This window comes from Mesitornis unicolor, unplaced genomic scaffold (genome assembly GCF_000695765.1).
Source record: "Mesitornis unicolor isolate BGI_N332 unplaced genomic scaffold, ASM69576v1 scaffold19537, whole genome shotgun sequence".
Taxonomy (NCBI): Eukaryota; Metazoa; Chordata; class Aves; order Mesitornithiformes; family Mesitornithidae; genus Mesitornis; species Mesitornis unicolor.
Genome location: NW_010196200.1, coordinates 127,291 through 133,845, shown reverse-complemented (window position 1 = coordinate 133,845; position 6,555 = coordinate 127,291). Strand labels below are relative to the sequence as shown.

Sequence of the window (6,555 nt, the reverse complement as noted above, 5' to 3'; positions counted from 1 at the left end):
ATTTTTAACTCATCACCAGACCAGCTGCTTTCTTTGCTGGTGTTCATCCACCAATAGAAGGTGTGCAGATGAGCCTAACAGGTTGTTGTTCTACAGCTAGGATACAGTAAGATAACCCCTTCTTTTTGTAGAGATAGATTTTGTAGCACTTTTCTGTGGATTTTCTGCTTCCTAATTAGACTAAGGATTTTACCTTTCTTTACAGATGGGGAAAGACCAACAAGAAGAATTGAAGGCCAAGAGATGCAGCTGAAAGCAGAATTGAGAACCTGTTTATTCATTTGTCCTTTAATTCTTAGTCAGATGCTGAAACCATGCTGCCTTGGTTTTGCTGAAATGAAATACTTTGTGGCAAAACACAGAATTATATGTGTTTTGTTTTTACTCAGTTTTTCCACTTGTATGTATAAGGGTAAAACCAGAAAAGTCATGCTTAAGCGATATGCAGGAAGATTTTCTCCTAAAAAAGACAGTTTCAATAATTCAGGAGCAAAGAGTTCACCATCAAAAAGCTATTCTTAATTAGTGACAATAACATAGAATCATAGAATAGTTTAGGTTGGAAGGGACCTTAAAGATCATCCAGTCCAACCCCCTGCCATGGGCAGGGACACCTCCCACCAAACTAGGCTGCTCAAGGCCCTGTCCAACCAGGCCTTGAACAGTCCCTGGGAAGAGGCATCCACAACTTCCCTTGTTAATACAACACGTATTAACAAGCAGCGAAACTTTATTTGACATGTGACAATTCTGTGCCTTTCCTCTATGCATCAGATAAATTGCTCCTTGAACCATGTTTTCTTTAACTCTCTCATTCAACATGTCCAATTCCCTGACCTTCAGGGGAATTCTCCACAAAACCAACACAAAAAAATGCAAGACCCACTCTAGCTGTAAAGGAAGGGGCTTTCAAGCACAACTAGGAAGACGTGACACTGACACCTTTCTTTGTGACTTTGGGTTGACCAAATACTTGAATCCTCTCTGACTGAAGAAGAAAGCCATAGACTAAGAAGTCCTTTTTATGCCTAGTTTTGGACCCTCAGTGAAACCTCTGCTGCACTTTCCAGACTGAAACACTTCTCAGCAATACAGTGCAAGGGCAGAAACTGTAGCTGAAGGTCATTTCAGTAAGCATTGTTTCAAGGGCACATCAGATGCTCATTTCTTAAAACTAACCCATCTTGACAGTTGTCCCACAGCTTGACAACATGAGTTGCAACCCTCTAAACCAGTGCCAGAGTCTCTTTGTGAAGTTTACCATGAGGGTTTGTCAAGCTTGCAGAGTGGCATACAGGAGATGCGCTGTTCTGCTTTGTCTGCTTTCTCTGTGCTTTCAAGATTGCTTTAACAAACAGCACATACAAGGAGGGAGTACGAGTTGCTTGTTACCACCAGGGTGTTGAATTCAGGACCATGGGATTTTATCTTCAACTTTGTCTTCCTCTCTCTGGTTCAGATTTAAGCCTAGAGCAAGACAGAATTTCTCCTCCCCTGAGAGCATTAGGAAGCCACATCAGAAGGTGCTTCAGTCTACATCCCTATGTAGCATTTTAACCATTTAAAAAGTGGTTAAATGTAGATGATTTGCTTCCAAAAGGTGTGATGGATGTTAGCCAGCTGTGACTCAGATTAGCCTGAGACAACGTTCAACAAGTTTAACAACTGCCTGTTGAGGAAAACAAGAAGGCACAATCAGCTTTGGTCCTACCAAATATTAGGGACCTGTCATTTGCTGTCCTCCTCTCAGGCAACACATTTTTTCCACACAAGTCTGAGGATGACAGACTCCAGACTACCCCCATTGCCCTTCAAAATTATTGGTTAATGACAGAAATGACATACTATAACATATTCATTTTATTTGTCTTTAAAGCTCTATTCCTCTTCATCTCTGAAAATAAGAAAATTCGCACACAGACTTCAACATACTTCCTTTTAAGCTTTTAACCATAACGAAGGTTATGTTGTCTCTGGCTTACTTTCCTTATGAAACAGTGGCTACATACCAATTAAACTGAATGCTTGTTGTACCTCATTGCAAGGAAAGAAGCCTTACACAGAACTGATGTATAGCTAAAGCTACTCCTGCTTATATAATAAGAGAAATTTGATTATTCTTTGAGAAATAAACACAAATACATTCCGGGAGCCAGATCTTATCAAACTTATCTTCCACCTAGTTCTATATGGTACACATTTGAATGAGAATCCAGTGACCCCTGCACAGCCCTATTGTACTATGGGCATTGCTGGTGAAATGAAAGACAGTGAAAGAAGGACCGTTCTGCTATTTAAAATTTGTAACTCTCCAGGCAGGCATTAGTTCTAAACTGTGGTAAAAACTGCCAGATACTTTGTTTACAAAGTTAATAATCCTTTTACACAGTATCTCAAGAGTAAAGATGTCATTCCTATCCCAGTCCAGTCCATCACACTTGCTTGAGTTTTAAGACATTATTCACATTTGCTTATACTTCATTTCAGTAATTGCTTTCTAAGAACATATACATTTGAAGAAAATATTTCTGCAGCTTCAGCAGTAAATATAGTTACCCTATTCTGATGTGAACTGCAAGACAAAAATTCAGGGTCCTTGTTATTTTAATTGCAAAAGAAACAAAAAACCTGGAAGCCAGCATCCTTCTTATGCAGTGTCCTTCCTTGAGTAACCCCCATCTCTGAAACAGTAGAGGACCCAAACAGGAGGCTGTTTGTTGGGCTTTTGCTTACAGCTCCTTTTAGCCAGCTCCAGGGCCTGGCAGAGCTGGGCTGTCTGTGCCCGTTCAGTCACGTTCTTGGCTGACAGCTCCTTCCTGGGTCTGTTTCTATGGCATTTCCTCACCCTCCTCCCACCTGCTTCTCTGCCCACAGCAATATTAAATGAAAATCCTTGTTTTGGGTTGTGACAGACTTGGGTTTTTTTGATGGAGCTGCCACTTTTTCTAGTGCATGGAAGGTAAATGCTACACTCATCTATTTTAAGCAGAGGTTCAGCTTCACCTACAATAACAGCTTTAATGCTTAAACTTAGTTGCACACAAATTGATCCCCCCACCACATCCTGCCTTTGATTAATAATGTTGATTCTGGATTGTATCTGTGCATTACTTTGTTGATATACCAGGTGAATCCTTGCCACTCAGATTTTCACCATAATTAAGGCCCATAATGGAAAACTGAATGAATAAAGCACCCTGACAGCAAGACATTTATATGCTCTAGTAATAAACACAACATAAGAAATTATAAAATTAACCTGTGATGTGGCCAGAAAAGAAAATGCTTTGAAACATTACTGAGTGAATGAATACACATCTGCTGAGTTAAATGCAGTGTGAACCCATTTTCTGCCCAGCTTCAATTATTTGAACTAAAAGTCCTCCTAGTAGTATTTCATGCATCAAAGAAAAAAGTCATCTTAGTGAAGAAAATGAAACTAATTAGCTTATTTGGCCTGTATAACTAAAATGCAGTAGCTAGTATCTGAAACGGTAACAGAAGGAAGAGGTTTGGCTAGACTGATTAGAAGGCTCCTCCTCAGCCGTCAGTGCTCAACACTGTCACAGGCAATAAAAAAGGTTCCTCCTCTCCATCATTGTTCACCGTCCATAGAGGAGCTGTGCTTCACACCACATTTTTTAAGCCTACAGCAACCAATACCCCTTCTGGCCTCACCATTATGCAATCTGCTTACAGGTTAAATGAAACACTGAACAGTAACCCCAGAATATGCCCCAGCATCTGCCACTGCAGACCATTCAGAATGGAAATGCCTCCGTTCTCCTCATGAGAGCATCATTCTACTATATGGGTTTGTTTGTTTAATCTCTTTTATTCTCCAACTAGTTTTGAGGTTGAAGAATGGGCTCTGGAATTACTCCCCTAGGGACAGTGGCTGACCCTCACAGTCTGACAACCATCTGCTGAAATTAAATTTAGGGAAAATATGCCCATACAATCCTGCCTGCCAAAAAAATCCACACTGTATATAAGCAATTCAAACCAAACTGAAAATGTGACCAAGGAGCCATTGCCTCACCTTGGTTTATAGCAAGGACTTTGTTATACAACACCATAACTGCAGTAAAATTCTGATTCCTAATGTGGGAAGCATAAAACAAAACAATATTATTCCCAGATATTTTTTCTGAAACAAAGCACCATGCTGTTTCTCTCTTCATTTCATTTAAAATGGATGTTATTATATGCAGTCAAGTCCTGGCCACTATAACTGGACCCAAAGGAATTGAGGAGGATCGTTGAGTGGAGCAGCAAGACAGAAGGTCATCAAACCAGCACCACATTACTCTCCCTTGACATCTAATGGAGTCATGATGGCAGTTTGGATGCTAGAAAACATGAATATTCATCTGTATGATTTAAAAATTACATTATTACCTTGGAATGACACTTCTCATGTGCCCTTGGTGTACCTTGGCAAAGCTGTAGGGAAGATGCAATGTCAAAACACTTGACTTTGAAGCGAGTGTCACCTGCTTTTCTTTCTTTTCTTTTTTTATTACTAAAATTTCTTTTGAATCACACATCACAGTCAGCAGAAGCCTTAAGCAGCAGGCCTGGAAAGTAAAAGAGCATATTAGCAGATTTGTGGAAAAAATAAATAAATAACTGCATTCTATTGATTGAGTTTAACTCAAAACGTGTTCCCAAAGAAGCTGCATTCTTTCTGCATGCAGCTCCAATAATAAAACCACTGGTTTCTACAAGGAAATTATTTTCACCGAAAAGTTTTTCTCTTCTGCAGGAATCATCCCATTTCAGTTCAGAGGTAGACAGGAGAAAATATTGTCTGTCCTGAGCTCCTTAAAAAAAAAAATTTAGAGACAAAACACCATTATACAGGCCAGTTGAGCAAGGAACAATCCATCTCAGCCACTCTTGCAGACCTATTACTCTATTAGAACATCTCAATTTGTCCTGGATTTTTTTTTTCCTTACATAAATTCATTAAAAAAAAAAATTAACTTGGCACAGATAACCAGGCCTGAATGTCTCCTGTATGGATATCTAAGTTTCCATGCTGTACAGGGACTGCTTTCCAGAGAAGTTCAGACCATTCTCTGCAAAATCTGACTAGCTTGTCCTCCAACTCCAAAGAAAAAAAAAAAGTAGAAAAGACACACCAATGGTTCCACCCCCAGCAATGGAGAACTGTCCAGAGTTATGCTAATGTAATGAGCTAAAGACCTTATAAGAAATTTTAGTTACGTATGATTATGAAGGGAAAGCAAGGACCATCTGAAATCCTTCAGGCTTTATTCAGGCATAATACTCATTAACCATAGCACAAAACGAGACTACACTTTCTGCTCACTTAATTCTCTATTTCCTTTTCCCTATTCGATTTTACGTGTCGTCCTCCCTGTCCCCCGCTGCAGCACACAAAAATCAGTGGCCCGTACGGGGATCGAACCCGCGACCTTGGCGTTATTAGCACCACGCTCTAACCAACTGAGCTAACCGGCCACACGTGCAATATTTTATCTGATCTTCATCTGCCATAGCCTATGTCGCTGCTCCCGCCCCTCCTCTCTGCAGTTTCCTCCGTGCCGAGTGCCACTCGCTCGGGGTTTGGGGTGTGCTCCCTGAGGCACCTGCTACGCGTCCTCACAAAATCCCTCAGAGCCTTGCATAACAGGGGATGTTTCTGCTGCCTGGGATGAGCAGAGCCTCCAAGGCTGGGACAGGAGCACCAAACCTTTCAGCAGGGAGGCAACAAAGCAGGTTTGCAGAGTAAGGTCCTGTAGGCTGCATCCTTGGAGGTTTTCCAGACACCTAGGCCAAGCCCTGAGCAGCCTCCAGGCCAGCCCTCACAGCCGACACTGCTCTGAACCAGGGGCTTGGGTGAGGCATCTGCCACAGTCCCTTCCTACCCAAGTTATCCCACGGCCTGAGCAATGCTCAGCACAGCCTGCAGCACGAGTGAGACTAAAAGCAGACCCGCAGTCTGTCCTCTGATGAACCAAGGACCAGGCAGGGTTGACCAGCATCTACCAAAATTCACTCAGCAGTACAGTTAAATGAAACTGAGATTGGAAGCAATACTTTTCCTGCGAGGACACAGCAACACAGGGAATTGTTATTCAATCCCTTTTTATCCCTATTTTGTCTTATATAGTCAAAGGTTTCTGTTGCAAAATGTTAATATTCCTGGCTTAGACTGTAATAAAAATCAAGCTTCTCAAGTGCTTGGTCTTTTTAGCAGAGTTTATTATAGAGGAAAAGACCAAGGAATATCTGTATCACAGCTCAGTATCTCTGGTATGGCAGCACCCAATTTCTTTCTAGTCCATACTCACCCTTGTGGTCAGTGCCCCCCATACACATACTTCCTTTGCCTCACTCACACCATCAGTTTCCCTTTGTTTTTAGCACACTTGCTACCAGCACTTTTGTCAAAGAGCCACCATATTACCCAAACCTTATTTTGCCCAGCTTTACCATAAAATCCTTCATCCTCAGGAGCCAACTGGTCAAATCATTCAGCTGTCCCAACCCTCACATCTCTGCCTCCCAGTCCTGCCACCCTCA

General features: G+C 41.5%; 1 non-coding gene across 1 annotated transcript; it reads right to left on the bottom strand.

Annotated features, from left to right (window-relative positions):
* Positions 1 to 5,416: 5,416 nt before the first annotated feature.
* Positions 5,417 to 5,490, bottom strand: TRNAI-AAU. The gene has a single exon. It is a non-coding gene; the product is annotated as a tRNA-Ile (tRNA).
* Between the last annotated feature and the right edge of the window lie 1,065 nt (positions 5,491 to 6,555).